This window comes from Triticum urartu, chromosome 2 (assembly GCF_003073215.2).
Source record: "Triticum urartu cultivar G1812 chromosome 2, Tu2.1, whole genome shotgun sequence".
Taxonomy (NCBI): domain Eukaryota; kingdom Viridiplantae; phylum Streptophyta; class Magnoliopsida; order Poales; family Poaceae; genus Triticum; species Triticum urartu.
This window is the reverse complement of record NC_053023.1, coordinates 370363895-370383629: the sequence shown is the minus strand read 5'-3', so window position 1 is coordinate 370383629 and position 19735 is coordinate 370363895.

The following is a 19735-nucleotide window of genomic DNA, read 5'->3' as shown; positions in this document are numbered from 1 at the left end:
GGAATCTGCAAGCATTCAATAAACAGGAGAAGACAAGGCAATATGGGCTCTTTTGTCAGATCAACAATTAATGCATATAAGAGCCACTTCAACAATTTAATTATGGTCTTCTCCTATCGACCCCCAAAGAAAAGAAAAGAAATAAAACTATTTACATGGGAAAGCTCCCAACAAGCTAAAAGAAGAAAAAATATTTTTGGGTTTTCTTTTTAATTACTACTACAAGCATGGAAAGTAAATTAATTAAAAGCTACAACTATGGATCGAATACACCTATGAAAAAGTTCTGTGGAAAATGAGCACTGATATTCTGGCATGAGGTCGTGAGCCATAAATGTATGTCGGTGAGAAATTTTCTCCACAAGCTTATGCTTTTGTAGCCCGCCTAGTTGGGTCTCTATGGGCCTTTAACTGAGTCTGGTACCATCTGGTGCTCCCTATTCTATGAAAATGTCACCTGCCCCCCTCTCCTCTCTTCCCCCCCCCCCCTCCCCCCCCCTGTGGGCCCCCCCCCCCCCCCCGCCCTGGCGGCACCCCCCCCCCCCCCCCCCCGTGGCCGGCTGGCGGATATCCATAATAATAGTTGGGGTCGTACTGAGATGCAGCGGCTATCGCCTCCTGAGCTGCAGCGTGGCGACGAGTGGCCTCCGCCTCCTCTCGTACTCATCTTGCCTCCTCTCTGGTAATAACATATCTTCCTTTTGCCTGATAATCAAAGAAGGCAGGAGCAGGGAGAGTAATACGGACAGCACGACGTCTGTCAAAGATTAGCGATACTGGAGAGGTGATTCATTCCTCTCGACAAACTGGTGGTGAACCATAGCCTCATAATCCAAATAAGCAGGAGGCAACTCAATATCATCTTCACGTATGGCTATACCAAGAAAATTAGCTATGCGGGTTGCATAAATTCCACCAAAGAAATCTCCATTAAATCTATTAAGATGCAACCTACGTGCAACAATGGCTCCCAAATTATAAGATTTATCTCCTAACACAGCACTCCTAAGAATACTGAGGTCGGGGACACACATGTGACATGCCTCATCTTTACCATTAATGCATCTACCTATGAAGAGAGCAAAATAATGTATAGCAGGAAAGTGAATGCTCCCTATGGTAGCTTGTGTTATATCTCTAGATTCCCCACAGTTATAACTAGCAAGAAAATCTCTAAATTCAGATTTGCGAGGATCCTGATACTACCCCATTGTGGAAGTTTGCAAGCAGTGGTAAAATCCTCTAAGTCCATAGTGTAAGAATTTTCATAAAGATCAAACAGGACAGTTGGAGAATTACGTGAAGATGAAAATTCAAACCTCCTCACAAAGGAACTAGTGAGATAGTGGATACTGGCGCACTTTTCTTCCTCGAAGCTCACAAGATCAGCATTACGCAAATATGCGTTAAATTCTTCCTTAATTCCTGCTCGATCGTCATAAATTTCTGGTGAGCATTCACAAGGACGCACTGGAGCGTCTCTTGGTGGCTCATCATCAGCATCACGCATTGCAAGCCTGGGTCCTTGCTTCCTTGAAGAACCACCTTGGTACATTTTCCTAAACATATTTCTTCCTCTGAAAAATTCTGAAATTTTTAGTAACTTCAAAATAAAAGTGAACCAAACTCAATAATATTGATAGCAACTACTCCTACAAGTGCCTAGAGCCTATATCATGCATCAAAACTACTTTTGACCATATAAATTTGACATGCAAGCTCAAGAACAGGGTCACCTAAGCAGCAAAAATTTGCAATGAATAAAGCACTAGAACAAAAACTAATTGGACCAATGGAGGAGTCACATACCAAGGAACAATCTCCCCAAGCAGTTTTGTGAGAGGTGCTTTGAGCAAGGAGATCGAAAATGGCAGCAATGAGCTAGAACTCGTGCTTGAGCTGGATATTCGTGTTTGTGGGAGGAAGGAAGAAGTGTGTGGGTGCAGGAATAAGTGGAGCACCGGGGCGACCACTGAGACAGCATCTATTCTTCGTGTAAAGGTGAGGCAGTGTTCCCATGATTAGTACGAGACCTACCCATCTTAGTAGGCGATATGCGATCAGAGTGACGACTATATACACTGTAGCACGTATCGTCACACATGTAGCCAGCCGTTATACAATTCTAGCCACGAATAAGCAATACATCTCTGATGAGGAGTATGCATTATAATAGAAGACTTTAGCAAAATACTAGGGCTTAATCAAGTATGATCGTCGTGGCAGGAAAAAAGTCAGAGGGAGAGAGTTTCAGCGGCATTGCCACGACTTAGCCTATTTTTACCGAGGGTAAGGTTTCCCTATTGCACCCACAGATTAATTTTCACAACCTAGTACATCAAGAGTATATCCTCGTATTATTATATGTCCATATCATAAGAAGCTAAAAACTTTAGAAGTAGGCAGCTAGAACATTTTTGGGTCATTTGTATGAAGCGAATATAGTTACGGAATAAATCAATGAATCACCATATTTCATCTAATTAGAATCAATAGATCAAAAAGAATCCACATAAGCGAGACTATTGAGATGTTAGCAAGCGTTCACTAAAATAATCATTCACTCACCTCTCCAAAACTCATTCATATCAAGAAAAAACAGTGGAATCTTCATTAACACCCTTGAGAAGAATTCAAAGAGACACTAGACTGTTTACCGATCACTAAGTTCAAACGCGAGAGGAGATATGCCAGACATATAGTCACAACATATCATAGATAAATACATATATGGCTTACATGGATAGGTTAGGTATATATGCGCAAAAGAGGTCACAATCACGAATACGCTCTCAAATAACTTAACTCGAAGATCCATTTTGCCACAGAATAGGGTTGACTATCAAGAGAAATGTGAGGATGGTCAATCGCATTGAAGAAGTATACACCTGTCTGAATTCGCTCTATTGAACTCGATATAACATAAATAAAGCGCATCATTGAAGCATATTAAGAGGGTACAAATCCAAATAAAAGCCTTAGGTATAGACATTCAAAAAGTCGGCCTCCTCACAGCATAACATGCACATAAGTAAAACAGCCTATCCAAGACACTACATACCGATCGGCACATCCTCACATCTGTCAGCTAGAATTTTCAGGATAGGCGAATGCAAAGTCAACAAACGTACCACACGTATATAAATTCATCTAAGAAACAAGAAGAAGACAATAACAACAGCACGATCCTCGTCGAGACATAATCTGTGCACATCAGCTACCACAAATATTATTGTTATCACGTACTCATGAAGCTCACTAATTGATCACTTTATCTACCCTGACGACTATAAAAACAGCTAGGACAACACCATCAGCCCTGATATTCTTATTTCATGGGAGATAGTGGTAAGGCTCTCTCTATCTATACTTAAGCATAAATATCTGCATCAAGCAGTAGAAAAAGGAATCACGCATCATCAAAGTCAAGGTCTAATTTCGATCTTGCAGGCACGTTCGCCGAGCAGAGCGAAAGGCGAGACTGAGCATGTGAAGACCCATATCTACTCTTTTTAGTCGCCATCTCTATCGACCAGATAATATCAGAGATTAGATGAGCAGAGGGGGTAGGAGTACATATAATGCAGGAAGTTCCCTGTTACATCAGTGTATCGAGTTCTCGGTATATTGTTGGGTTTATGACCTGATCGACCTATCGAGTCGACATTGCACTCAGCTAATGGCTAGTGGCCGCTACTACAGCGACACGTATACACGGTGCTCTGAGTGCTAAATGACTGTATATCACATTGGCTCATATATCTAGCATCCAGTTACGATTCTAAGCTTCACTATGCCCGGAACACTCCAGTCAACAATGACCACCAGATGCTCGTATCTCTGTTTTACGAATAGGACGACGCTTACACCGCAAGGAATATCTTCCGCAGAAGTGAGCGATGTCTCGATGTGTCTCAGGCTAGAAGTGTTCCTAGTCTTTTCACGGTAGCAAATCAAAAAAATTCGCGCTGTACGAACCACACAAAGTGCGAGATCACTCAGGCAATGCGAGCCTATAGGAAATAGAGGTGAGAGGTGGTGTCACGTACCCGGGGTAGACCGAAGCGACCGTAGGACGAACTTCCATCGGTCGATGTCAAATGTCGTCCCGGCGTCGCACCTCGAACTCAAGATACAGCGAGTATCTGAGACTCGAGTCACGAACACAATCAGCTAATGAAACTTCCCGAACCACCACAGAGGGTCGAGGGAATCCATCACAGACCGGTAAAAAGAGGTGACGTGATCGCGCCAGGTCTTGGCCTGAAGAGTGACACGATGAGCGCCAGGTGCGGGGGCGGAGGGTAGAGAGGTGATGAAGCATGAGCGCGGCACCCGGCGACGCGGTCGAAGATGCATTGTCATGATCTTGAACTAAGGAGCGGCGGCCCGACCCTCAAAAATGGGAGGCGAGAGAGAGGTGGCCGGTAGCGAAGTCCCATGGGCCGCGTAGCGGACAGGCATGAACCCACTCGCTGAAGTCACGCACTCCTGGAGCAGCTGGATGAACACCCACGGCCACATACCTTCTTTCTCCACTGAGTGAAAGGAAGGATCGCGGTAAGGAGAGGAAGGTGAACAGGATGGACGACGTACCCTACGCAGGACGTGCCGAGGGACGGGAGGACCAGCAACCCTATGTAAGCGCACTCGTCCTGTAATCGCCGAGGTGGCTAGGGACCAGTGAGCCAGGCTCGCGAGAAGCTGGCCTGTCGAAGAGTAACGGATACTGTGCCGTGAGAGAAAGAGATCGCCGACACGACTTGGAGCACGATGCACCGGAATGATCACAGAGAGTCCCGAGTTCGCGATGATACAGTACGCAAAAAGGTGGTAGTGCATGGAGCAGGTCGACACCAAGGTTGTGCGGAGAGAGAGTGAACCCGGGTTACATACTCGTGATGGACCTGGTGAGCTAGACGCGTGGACGCAGATGAACAGTCATCCACCAGGTCCCGAGTAAAGCTCACTAGCGATTATTAGTCGCGGTAGCACCACATGGTAGACACGACTTACAGTCACAACACCGTAACATGGACCCCGATGGCACACTCCCGTCAGGGACCAACAAGTAATCTAAACCACAATGTGAGGACCTAGGACGCTCACCAACTGAGCATCACGACGATTCAGAGTCCACCAAAATCTTTGACACGGACGCAGCCACGAACCAACCATCATGTTTCCTTGTCATCGCACGTATTCAATTCAGCTTGAACTCACGTTCTTACGACCGTAGGAGGGTCCGTTCCGTTCGTGTTTTAAATGCAGATTACCCACAGAACCCTTCAGTTCAATCCTCTTGTTAATCCGAAGCGAGAGGATCCCATTCTTCGATACAATGGCCGCGATCGCCCAATAGCAAATCCCAGTACCAGTTTCCTACCCATCATTTTATGCTGCACAGAATCCTTCCAGCGAACTAATTTGGTGTGGCTCTCGCTATATCGTGCGCGAGGATTACGGGCAACGCCCCATCGAGCATCATCGACAACAAGCACCCGATATCGGATCTGCACATCCTAACTTGGATCTATCCTGCCATGACCACAAAACCACCGACAGATTCGGACCAGCTGACCCCCCTAATAGAACTTTATATCACCTAGTGTCCTCGGATGAAGCTATCGGATAGGCACGACAGGGTTGTTCCACGAATGTCAAAAGTGTTCCAGCCTAGAGCTTAAGAATATGATAAAAGAGAAAGAAAGTAAAAAGCCTACACCATCACATTATGACATCAACCTAGCGTTTAGTCTCAAGACGACAATCGTATGCTACTCCTCTCGATAACACATGGAATCCCGTCATAAGTGGAAAAACCCATGCAATTGTACGGCTCGAAGCCAAACTTAAGCCATCCATTGAAAACGACTATTCAAGTAAGGCAACTAGGGACACTCTGTTTTGTCACACACAATGTTTTCGGTAATATTCTAGCATAATAATACAGCAGTTATCAGATTATAGCAGGACAATGAGAATAGACAGACTCATTTATTATTCGCACCGATACCCTGCTCTCGTATCTTAACGACTCACTGCATACGAGATCTAGACACTCGATGGAGTCAGTTGTCTCCTGTCTATTTGCACCGTCTGTGTCCGGAGCAGTGTAGTCAACGGTACGTCTGTACATGCTCAACACGTCATGGACTACTTAATCTGTACTGTATCTGAATGCAAATTGCGTGGCGCCTCATATCATGCCCCTTCGCCTTGAACCCAGTTATATATAGTATCCCAGGACATGGCGTAAATACGTTGGAAGCGATGACTTTGACTGGCTGGTTTGGTTCTAGGATAGATGAATGCAACCATCGTAGAGCTACGTGCTCACGCATTTCAGAAACAATGCATGGATTGAGCACTAGGATTGGCACTCGGGTATTCGGGTCCCAGCAATGTCAGGAGGCGCCGTACAATACACGGTGGCCCACTCAGCTCCTCACTCTAGTCGGTTCCCCCGCTGAATGCAGGTGGAGGAATAAGTATTGTTGCACGTAATAAGGAGGCACTCTTCCATTGCCTATTGAGCTCCGGTCTGCACAGCAGACGCTAGATCTACAGTCCAGAGCCTAATCGTTCCATCCGTGGACACTGGTCCACGAACCGAGACACTCCAAGCTCTCAAGTACAGACTATCAAAGTTCCTTACCATACGTTGCACGGGCACTTCGGCGACTTTGAGTCAGCCGGGATAGTTCAAAGCTGCACGACAGTAAACAGCGCTTCACACCTTGTTCCCCATAGAGCGAAAACTTTACCTTCACGAGTCAGTTAAGCACCAGTCAGGACGTGGGTGGAAAAGGACCGGACGGAGTAAGGAGAGCCGTGATTTTGAGAGCAGCGGAGAGATGACACTGAGAGCGTCTATGTGAAAAGACGCCAGCTTATGAGGATACCGGACATTATAGCCACAAGTTTGAACACAAGACCAGAGATAGCTAATCATAATAGCGAAGTCACTATCGCAGATAGTAATTTCGTCTAGCTACGGAGATAGGTGAGAGCTGGCACGCTAACTACAAAATGTAGGAAGGGTTTGGGAGACCAAACGCAATGGAGACAGCGAGATGATTTAGAGCGATGGTTGGGTTAGGGGGGTGAGTAGTCTAGGGATGGCCTGAGCACTCAGCACGTCGGTGATAGGGAGAAGCTTAACCCAACGGAGATAGCGTGGGGCGGTGAGGTCACGGCAGGCTCCACCCACAAGTCATCGAAGGACAACTTCTATCCACACGACCGTTGCCACAATCGCCGCAATTACGCAGACTCGGCACCAACGAAGACGGTAGACAGAGTCCTCGTCAGGTCAGGGAACAGACAGCGATCGAATTCCCGTCGCTGGTCTACATGAGGAGCGCGTCTGGAGCATAGAGAGTACCCAGACGGTATATTAGAAGAGCACTTACGGCACGCGTCAAGGACATGCTAGAAATAGTGACCATTCACGGAGATAGCTACACAAGTAACACATGGAGTTAGAGTCTAGATATGGAGAGCAACCAGCTCTTTGAGCTTTAACATATGGACAAAAGTGCAAAAATCCGCCTCCTCTACCAGGGATGGTTCATACGGAGGAGAGCAGATGAGTGGAAAGACACTGGGATAGCTAAGATCAGATCATGTTGCGCCAAGGAACATAGTCCTAGACCTCAACAAAATTCCGACGCTCTCTCTCAGAAAGATGGGTGTCCAGCTAGGCGAAGATGGGTATGAGTGATTCATACTTTTATTGATCTGCGATAATAAGGAGTGTCACATGGTCGCGGTCGAGTCGAAAGTATACTACCAAGCCATGATACCGCGTCCGTAGCTGATCCAGCACGAGCCAGTTAACATTTTTTTTTTGCGAAGACTCACCATTGGGGACCCGGAAGGGTTACTATCTGGCGTTGGTACCGACTTTCGCAGATACGCGCTGCGTAAGGTGGAGACACTGTTGCGATATCGTATTGACTGCACGAGGTCACCAGGGAGAGGCAACCTGATTCTGCGATGAGCGGGCGGTAGTGGGAGGACTAACGCCAAGCCCGCCGGACGCGCGCCTTAACACAGATCAGTTAACACGCAATAGTCTATTTGGTTACGTAAGCCTCTATGACACCACAGTTAGGACTTCAGGCACGAGCTGTGAGACCGATTTCACGAACCTACCGAGTGAACACCAGGAGTTGTGGGAAGACGTAAGGACCGTAAGCCAGAGGTGCATTGTAATTCTATGAAGAGGACAGCCAGATCACAACGACAGCGGTGAAGGAGCGAAATTAGGCTCGAGTAGTGATGTTTCACAACTGACGAGAGATAAGCGAGGACTACGACGATAAGGCCAGGAGGAATTTCCACATTAGGTCGGGACCGATCTGCCATATGGTTGCCTGGTATGCTAGATGAAACGGCAGAAGGAATAGCGCAGGAGATAAGTATCTGGGGGGGTCGAGGAGTGGTAGATGCTCTACGAGGGTTTACAGCGTGTGGGAGATGGTAGTGAGGGGGATGAGGCCAGCGATGGGAGTACGGTGGGGCGAGTGAGGCCTGCGCGGCAGCACAGCCGGCCGCGGGGAGGAGGGAGCAGGCAGTCCCGCCGGCGCTTGTTTGAGCGGCTGGAGCAGGAAGAGTAGAGATTGAAGAAGCACGACGGCCGTTCGATGGACATCCAACAGTCACTGCTTGTGCGTCAACCTTTTTTTAGGAAAGCCTCAAATCTGTGGAAAACAGCATACAGCCCATCTGCCATTATTTCTAATAATTTACAGCCCATTTGCTAATTCTTAAGGTTTTTTTGGAGCCCATATTCTTTTTGTTAGCATTACAGCCCATATTGTGGCCACGGTTAAAAAATTATACGAAATTTTGCATATTTTGGTGCGCCGAACTGTTTTTAATCCCGAAATTTCGACTCCACATTCAAACTGATTTTAAAAATAAATGTATATCAATATAAAATCCAACAAATTCTCCACGCATAAAAATTAATGTAATTTAAAATCTTGAAATGAAAAAAAGATATTTGAAACTAATTTCGGTATATGATGTGTAAAATAACACCATTTCTCATTACTGATGGGCCACAGAAGGAAGAACCAGAATTGTAATTTATATCTTCCTTTAATATAGTTTAAGCCATAATACCATATGACATTAGATATACGGTATATTATGATAAGTAAACTTTGGATTAGCATCTGACAGTCGAGTTAGGTTCCTTAATGTAATTCATCAAGATATAATGATAACAACTCATGTAATTCATACATGATACACGTGATGTATTGCGCTCAATATTATTTCCTCGGCACAGTTCCGGAGAAAGCACATCTCCTCATCGTCTTGAAAAGAGTTGTAGACCCATGACACGGGGCCACCTTGACAACCAAGAGCCAAATCGGTAGACATGGCAATAAAAAATCTGGACGCTGTCGACGCTATGGTGGACCTCTCACCGTTCAGCCAAATTAATATTTCTCACATACAATTACACTCTTATAGAATGGATCGTCCGAAGTCACATTACGTGTATTGACATACACATCTGCACTACACCTGTTGCCTTGCACGTCGGCTAGCCTGAGTAGCAAACCCAAACGGTGACAGATGGAGAGTTAACGGCACAATTAGAAGACTAAGATGCAAAGGGACGACGCCGTGAGACGCACGAGGAGCGAAGACGACGAGACACAATAGGGAGTGCCACAAGAAGAGCGGACGATTATGTGAGTACGAGGTTCTAGTCAAGGTACCGCCTCTGGTGTGAGGCTAACAGCTCGCGGGCCGAGAGACCAAGAATTAAGCCGAAGAGAGAGATTAGTCAGATGAAGATAGATCGAGGAGAATTAGCTATCTGTGCGGACATGCTCGTGAGATCTTGCTAAGTAGTCAGGGCGGCGGTGGGGAGAGGTCGCTGCACTCGAGCATAGCGTTGCCGCACGAGAAATAGAGAGGCAAGAGCAACGCGGCACAAGCCAGACTTAGGAACCCAGCAGCAACGCTTACGAGACAGCCTGGCAGCCAAGACATTCTCAAAGGCTGACCGAAGCACTAACGAGCTCACATTTGGACTCCTGCGACTATACCTATACCGATGGAGAGCTGAGAAGTTCGTTGACATTGAGGTTGATTTTGACAAACGCCCTCATATCTCGGTAACACACCTCACTAGGCCATATTCTCCCCACACGCTCACCGTCCTCCCCAACCGAGAGGAATGGGTTCGACAAGACTAGCAGCGGGGGGTACCTCAATTTCCAGTGCGAATAAGGAGGCACTTTCGGTGGGTCTGAGCTCTACACCTTGCTCCGCCCGCGGGGGGGACATACACATTCCCAGAGGAGAGGTTTTTCTCAGTAGACAGTGTACACGAGTGGTGGCCGTTTCTAGTCGATCGTAGGAGCAAGGGCATTTAACTCGCATAGCAAGACACTGGGGGACAAAATCATTGGATGGAGCAGGGAGCAAACAGAAGACAGGAGGATAATGCATGGTTCTTGATCAGATAGTCGTTGTTCAGCTTTGAGTCTATAGCACCAGAATGGCTACTCGTCGGCACAGGAACTAGAGGACCGCCCAGGAAGCGAGTCTAGATCAAGGTGAACATCATGTCAGCTCTTTTTTCCGCAGACACCACTAAGACAATAATCTCCACCGAGGTAGGCCGCAAGGAATCCGTACCGAAAGATTTGCAATCAGAGTTGGGGAGTCCAAAGTCACTGTAACAACAAAAAGAAAGAAAAGAGAACGAATAAATCTTGGATATATTGGCAGCGACAGAGTCAAATATAAGGAGCACATAATTACACAAGCCGGCTGGAGAAACCACGAGAACTCATCTAGAAATGTGCCGTACAAAGAAGACTATCCATATGAGCGTGACAGCAAACTCTTCAACGTTAAGTAGATCCTAACTTTCCGGATAGAGGAGAGTCACTAGATACATCTGTACAAACTCCACTATTTGATACACCGACTCAAAAGCCTGGGAGGGAACCCGAACGATAATCCATCGGACGAGGACGAGCGGGAGGGGTGAGGTGGGCACAGGGTGGAACTCGACAGCGAGGTATCAGGTACGGGGACGTACCGCTATGGAAATCCGCGCGCGAAAGACGCGGCAGAGTTAAGAGACTCGTCCTAAGACCACGAGCGGAAAATAGACGTCACGAGGTGGATACTGGGTGGTGTTCCGGATCTGCACAGTATATCGTGGATAGTTGATAAATGCCCCGTCCGCTGAAGAATAACAGGGGGGGGAGTGGCGCGTATTAGGAGCGCTACCGGGAGTGGCGCCACGCTTAGACTGCAGACACCAGCATCGGGTGAAGGCAAAGTATGTCAAGTAAAGGACGGGAGAGACTCGCACTAACCACCGACGTAATATAGGGCAGACAGATCAACACACGGGGAAAGGTACATAGTTGGCTTACACTCGCCACGTCACACAAAGTACATAAATAGCATTACATCAACCAATACAATCATGGTCCGACTACGGTACCAAAATAAAAGATCAACCCCAACATGCGACATGGTCCCGATCGCCCCAACTGGGCACCACTACTGATCATCAGGGAAAGACACATAGTAACGGCGTGAGTCTTCGTCGAACTCCCACTTGAGCTCAAGCGCATCATCTGGAACGGAGTCATCGGCCCTGCATCTGGTTTGGAAGTAATCTGTGAGCCACACGGGGACTCAGCAATCTCGCACCCTCGCGATCAAGACTATTTAAGCTTATAGGTAAGGCAAGGTAATATGTGGAGCTGCAGCAAGCGACTAGCATATATGGTGGCTAACCTGTTCGCAAAAGAGAGCGAGAAGAGAAGGCAAAGCACGGAACGAAGAACTAGACGCAAACCTACGAATACCAGACCATGTGATCTTGACTTCCCGGTCTCGCCGGGAGAAGAGACCATCACGGTAGAGAAGCACAACTCAAACATGTGGATAGCGTGAGAGTGAGAGTAGTAGGGGAATAGAGTCTGTGCAGGGATGCGAATATTAGCAACTCGACATTAAGAATTCCGCGAGTCCTCATCAAGCAGATCTCGCGAGGCAGGGAGCGGACCGACTTTGCGGGAAAAGTCGTCGAAAGTCACGCGCAGTGTTGCACTCACTCGCGACTGCTGGGTCTCTGAGGACAGGCTCTGCGTCGGCAACGGGAATCCGCATAACAGAGAAAGACTGAAGAAGAAACCTGACTTCCGTACGAGTCTATAGCCACGGATTTCGAAATCTAAGGTCCCCTCGGATAATCCTGGTATAGCCTCACAATTGTTTCTGACACAGAATCAAGTCTCTTCGGTTACTCACAGAAACACTTAATGTAATGGCATTTCCGAACTTAGTCACAGGCCCCGCACAAGTCACGCGAACCTCAATCTGTGGCAAGACAAACAAACTTCTCAGAAGCACATGGTATGCCTACAATCATATTTTCTTATCATTGCAGCCATTAGTGGCGAGCATACAATTCTGTTAATAATTTAATTTACACGCCCGACATATATCTCTAATCGGCAGCGCCTAGAAGCCCCATTCACCGGTGCACCGACGCGTGCCCACCAACAGCCCAGAACACGCCATAGAGGGGTATTATTATGACTTTCCGGCCCAAGAAACACTCTATCTCTATAGGATATTATCGAGTAGAAGTCGCCGATACCTAGTATGTAAATCCTGAAATGATAACATTTTAAGAGCTTATTTAAAATACTCATGGCAAAAAACCTCGTTGTGTGTATGTATTGTATAAGCCAATCACATAAGGCGATATCGCATGGGTTACACAATTATTGATAGTCTAGCGCTCAATTACAGGGATAAAGGACACAGCTGCGTAAATTAAAGTCAAGATGACCTCCGATAAAACAGGTGAGGAAAAGAGAAACACAAACACAAACATAAGAGAGGATGAGTAAACAGATATAACTACAGCAGCGACTTTATCTACTATATGTTAATTACAATATATAAAAAATGAAAATCGATGAAATATGAACTAGATAAAGGCTAATACGTACGCGCAAAGAAATAACGATGTGAGGACATCCTGGAACGTAACCAAGGAGAATAGAACTCGGGCCTTGAATGTGTTTGATCTAGTAACACAGCCAAAAACCTGGCCTGAGGCATAATTAGTCAGGAGAAAATCAAGAATAGAATGAACGGCTCTGGAGCCAAGGAGTGCACACCAAGAGGACCAGTAACATATTACTCGTTGCCGGTAAGACATCTTGGTGTGGGTTCGCGTTTCCGTTGTCTGTCATGGATCGAGCTGTTAAACAAAAACAATTCTGCCTGGCAAATACTCCAACCGGCTAAGTTGAACTGGGGCCTAAGTAGCCAAGCGCACCCAGAATACTAAAATCACTAAAGGCAAGGTACGATGCGGTTCATAAAGCGGAGAGATTTCTGCACAATATACGTTGCTCAACGTGAGAGAATTCTGCTAAGCATAACTGGGATGCAGCACGGATATTGTTTTTTTTATCGTGATAATAAGTAGATGCACTTGTTTCGAAAAAATTGGAGAACTGGGAATTCGAACGGCGGGTGCTTATGCTACCCATCAAATAAAAATCAGGTGCCTGAAAATTCGTTTCGAAACAAATGATTCAGCTTTATATCCACGTCGACCCTCGGCATGATGGTTGGAAGCAAATGCAAGTTCATACCAAAAGATCGTTAACAACAATACCAACTTGCGGACGACAAGGTAGTACAACTACCAATACCAAACTAACTTATAATCTTTTTACTCCTGGCCCTAGTGTTCGTCTGGTAGAAAATCTTGCAGAGGACCAGCTCCCGCTCCTTCTCTTGCTCCAGGTCCCCGAGGTGGTACTGGTGCATCACCCAGTTGGTCCTCTGCTGGTCGAAGTTCTTGTTGGTGTGCAGCACCAGAACCTTTTTTGCTGCCCGTCTGCCGGCCGTTGACCATCACCGGCAAGGTATTGCCGGTCTTGTGCCACATCGCGTGCATGCCGCACTCCGACTGTATCTTGCGACGCGTCCACGCGCCCCTTTTGAACGCCCTGGAATTGCGCTGGAAGAAATGCTTCCTTAGGCCACTCAGTGTGATACCTGCAGTATTGTGGAATACAGGTTTTAGTGTACCTAGTTGGCATTTTCATAACATCTTTGGCATGTTGCAGTCACTTGTTTCACTTTTTATTAACTGTCAAATTGTAATTGCTTCACCAGGTCTGCGTCTAAAAAGAAAAATAGAGCTATAAACAAAGGAATATGTTTGTGCAAGTAGACGGCCGATCGGTGTCTTACCTGGAAGTTTCTCAGGTTGGGTGTAACATATGCCGTGCTCGCTGTCGATGGTTGGTATGAACAAATCGATGAGAGACTGAAATCTCGCGCTGTCAGCACTCACTTTGGCCTCAAGGTGCTCGATCAGCTCCTGATCCGTGGGATCGAACTTGACGCCAGCCGGCAGCACGGGCCAATCCTTCTTCGACTTGCATCGGTAATTCCAGTTATATGGTACTCAATGTATGATCAATCGACTGTTTTAAGTGAATGATGAAAGATTTCGACAGATAAGTGGTACTCCAAATCTGAAGTCCAGAATACCCGAAACACCGCCGGGATTCTTGTGTCACCTCACGCGCAGCGTGTTGTCACGTCAATTCAATGTGTGGACATGATGAATAATTTGACCGACGTATACTAGTACTGCTACTGTACTACTTACTAGTCGTATTTAGTGTCACAATTTATACATAGGTTTAACTAACAAGTACGCACTTGAAGCCTAACTGATATATATATATATAGAGTGCTTCAAACTAACAACAGTACATAATATCCAACAAAAGAGGGTCGTGCTACAGCAGCAGAATACATGGCTCAGTCTAGATATCAGCACGAATCAAGTTGTGCATATTTGCTGTTGGCATGAACCACATCGCCGCATGTCGGGTTTGCAAAAGCCATCCATCGCATGGAAGCTTGATGCCTTTCACACACTGAAGATTATCTGGCAACAAGCTGTGTCGACGAATCTCTGGATATGGTGATTCATGAAACCCATGGTATGATGTGTAAACACAGCCCCCCTCGCGAATGGAAGTTGCATAGCACAGTAATCATCGCCGGTGATATGATCGATGATTGGTTGGATGATCGGATAATTGAGCCCGAGGAACAAGGAGTGGTTGCCGAGGCTGTAAACCCGCCTCCAGTTGAATACGCCTGGCCCAACGGAGCTGGGATCTTTCTCGAACACGAAGCAGCCATAGCCATCAATGTCACGAACGCCCCACGCATTGTACTGCATGTGGTTTGATGTAATGGTTTGGTCAATTTGGTACGTGCGAATGAGCATCAAATGACCGCCGTCAGCTGAACGAGCGATAAACCACCACCCATCGGCTGGTATGATTCCAGGTCCTGGAATCATGAAGGCCAGCGCATTTGCGTCTGCTGCAACAATTCAAATTGGAGACCAAAAGGACAAAAATAAACAATCATGTTCAGAGTATGTGTGGAATTAAGATTATTATAACAGTGACACATATCATAGACAGAGAATTGCAATGCGTGGTCATAATCATACCCCAAGTTAAAAAAATAAGCCAATGGCTTTCATATTCTAGCAATATGTCATGGTTCAAACATCATGTAACAATGAGAGGAAAACAGCTATGACAGCGCCTACTCATATTCTACCATAGCACTTACTACTACTGTTCTCATATCAACTCTAAGCAATAACATGCGTTGTTATAAAAATCTTGTAAACGAGAGTAACATATAGCAATCATGATGTTATGCTCATAATATGTATTCTAACAATCATTAGATGCCAATTGTTCTCATATCAACTCTAACAATAACATGTGTGGTCATAAAAATCTAGGAAATGAGAGGAACATATAGCAATGATGTGGTTATAGACATGCTATGCATTCTAAATTTGTAACAAATGAACAGGCAGTCGTATTCATAAGGTAAAGATGAGATGAGATAGAACAATTACACGACGATAGATTCCACCAATATAGGTAGCCAATCTGTGCGTCGACCGCGTAAACGATGCCATCGTGCACTATAGCATCAGACAGAAATGTTTCCTCAACAGGATTGATGATGAGCCATAACCATGTATGGCGACCGGATTCCAGATAGACTAATCCCTTGTTGAACAAGGCAATGAGCTTGTAATCCATGTAGTCTTCTGATGGTGTGGGCACTTCGCAGATTACAACTTTCTGCAAACAGAGGTCGAGCCAAAAGCTTGACGCGTCTCGTGCGTAGTAGGCAGGAGTGTCCGGCGGGCCGCGAGGCTCGATGGCGGCGGTATCCAACGATGGAAGGGTGATCTCTCGCTGGGTGTAGATATCCACGAGACGCCACGGACTACCGGTGTGGTGGATGAGGACGATCCAGTTGGCCTTTGAGAGTCCTGGCATGGGGGTGTTCGGATAGCCGGACTATACCTTCAGCCGGACTCCTGGACTATGAAGATACAAGATTGAAGACTTCGTCCCGTGTCCGGGAGGGACTTTCCTTGGCGTGGAAGGCAAGCTTGGCGATACGGATATGCAGATCTCCTACCATTGTAACCGACTCTATGTAACCCTAACCCTACCCGGTGTCTATATAAACCGGAGGGTTTTAGTCCGTAGGACAACATACACATCAACAATCATACCATAGGCTAGCTTCTAGGGTTTAGCCTCCTCGATCTCGTGGTAGATCTACTCTTGTACTACCCATATCATTAATATTAATCAAGCAGGACGTAGGGTTTTACCTCCATCGAGAGGGGCCGAACCTGGGTAAAACTTCGTGTCCCTTGTCTCCTGTTACCATCCGGCCTAGACACACAGTTCGGGACCCCCTACCTGAGGTCCACCGGTTTGACACCGACATTGGTGCTTTCATTGAGAGTTCCTCTGTGTCGTCGCCGTCAGGCTCGATGGCTCCTACAATCATCGATAGCGATACAGTCCAGGGTGAGACCTTCCTCCCCGGACAGATCGTCGTCTTCGGCGGCTTCGCACTGCGGGCCAATTCGCTTGGCCGTCTGGAGCAGATCGAAAGCTACGCCCCTGGCCGTCAGGTCAGATTCAGAAATTTAAACTACACGGCTGACGTCCGCAGGGACATGATCTTCGACGGATTCGAGCCACTGCCGAGCGCGCCGCACTGTCACGACGAGCATGATCTAGCTCTGCCGCCAAATAGTGCCCTGCAGGCCACATCCGCATTGGCTCCGACCCTTAATTTGGAGCCAACTGCACCGACCGAGGATGGGCGGTTGGACGCCCACCTCGGGGGGCTGCGACCCCAACGGCGATTGAGCCGAACACCAGCCCCGTACACGTGAACCTCGTGACTCCAAGGAGCCGGACTCTCTCCGGACTCCGACCCTCCTGCGCCCCTGCCAATCGAATCCGATTGGGCGCCGATCATTGGAGTTCACCCGCGGACATCTTTCAGCACTCGCCTTCGGCGATATCCTAAAGTCACTGAGTCTCTCTCTCTTTATCAGGAGAGCCTGGCCGGAACTACGGTCAGCAAGTTTGGGGTACACGACGATGAAGAAATTCAAAGCCCCACCCACCACCCACTTTGTAGCCACTGTCGACGACTTAACCAACAATGCTCGACTTCGACTCTGAAGAACATCGACGGTATGGACGCCGATGAGGAGATGATGAAGACCAGCGCCTACTAGGCCCTGGAAAGCCACCTGTCATATGACTATACAATGGTGGAGGACACCCCAAAAGAGGGAGATGGCAGATGGAAACAGCGGAGGGATGACCCTCCAAGAAACCAGCCTAAGCGTCGCGTCAGCGTACCGCTCAAATCCGCCAACACAATACGGCGATTTCCCCAAGCAACGGGAAGATAATAATACTTCCGGAAAGGCAGAGAAAACCCCCTCCAGCAAGACTTAGCACAGGAGGATGGAGAAACCAGCCCTCATGAGAGAGCGGCAGACAGAGAGGTCGAGGACGATAATTATATGCCTCCCTAGAAGACGAGGCAAGCCTCGACGACGACGAATTCATCGTGCCAGAGGATCCCGTCGAGCAAGAGCGTTTTCAACGCAGGCTTATGGCCACGGCAAGAAGCCTCAAGAAAAAACAGCAACAGCTTAGAGCTGATCAAGATTTGCTGGTCGACAGATGGACTGAAGTCCTTGCGGCCGAAGAGCATAAACTCGAACGCCCCTCCAAGAGCTACCCAAAGCGCAAGTTACTACCCCGATTAGAGGAGGAAGCACTTGATGCGGCCGACCGGCCACCTCGTGGCCGTGACAGAGAGGCCTCCCGGCCCTCCACTCAAGCCGCACCCCGTACCAAGGCACGGGAACATGCGCTGGACTTACGAGACATGTTGGAGGACAAGGCAAGGCAAACACGCTCGATCTACGGATCACGTGGGCGCCCCACGGCTCGATACGGTAACCGTCACACGGGCCACAAATTCGGCAGGGCCGAACACAGCTCATTGGAGCTACGTCATGATATCGCCCAGTACAGAGGCACCGCACACCCACTATGCTTTACAGACGAAATAATGGATCATCAAATCCCCGAGGGTTTTAAACCCCTAAACATCCAATCATATGATGGCACAACAGATCCTGCGGTATGGATCGAGGATTATCTCCATCATATCCACATGGCCCGCGACGATGATTTCCACGCCATTAAATACCTCCCACTCAAGCTTAAAGGACCAGCTCGACATTGGCTTAACTGCTTGCCAACAGGATCAATCAGTTGTTGGGAGGACCTGGAAGCCGCATTCCTCGACAATTTCCAAGGCACTTATGTGCGACCCCCAGACGACGATGACCTAAGTCACGTAATTCAGCAGCCAGAGGAATCGGCCAGGCAATTCTGGAAACGGTTCCTAACAAAGAAAAATCAAATAGTCGACTGTCGGACGCTGAGGCCCTAGCAGCCTTCAAGCACAATATCCGTGACGAGTGGCTGAAATCTATGGCAGCACTCACGATACTCATGACCCGCTTTTGTGCGGGAGAAGACACTGGCTTGCTCGTAGCAACAATATGACCAAGAACCCTGGTAATTCGGATACCAGGGACAGTAGTGGCAGGTCGCGTCGCAACAAGCAGAAGCGCCGCATTAACGGCGACAATGCTGAGGATACGGCAGTTAATGCCGGATTCAGAGGCTCTAAATCCGGTCAGCGGAAAAAGCCATTCAAAAGGAATCCTAGGGGCCCGTCCAGTTTGGACCGAATACTCGATCCGCTTGTGCCAGATACATGGCACCCCCGAAAAGCCGGCCAATCACACCAACAGGGATTGTTGGGTGTTCAAGCAGGCAGGCAAGTTAAAACGCCACAGAAGACAAGGGGCTGCCATACAGATGACGAGGAGCCCCGGCCGCCGAACAACAGGGACAGAAGGGTTTTCCCCCACAAGTGCGGACGGTGAACATGATATACGCAACCCACATCCCCAAAAGGGAGCGGAAGCGCGCGTTAAGGGACGTATACGCGGTAGAGCCAGTCGCCCCAAAGTTCAACCCATGGTCCTCCTGCCCGATCACCTTTGATCGAAGGGACCATCCCACTAGCATCCGTCATGGCGGATTCGCCGCATTGGTTTTAGACCCAATTATTGACGGATTTCATCTCACTAGAGTCCTTATGGACGGCGGCAGCAGCCTGAACCTGCTTTACCAGGATACAGTGCGGAAAATGGGCATAGATCCCTCGAGGATTAAGCCCACCA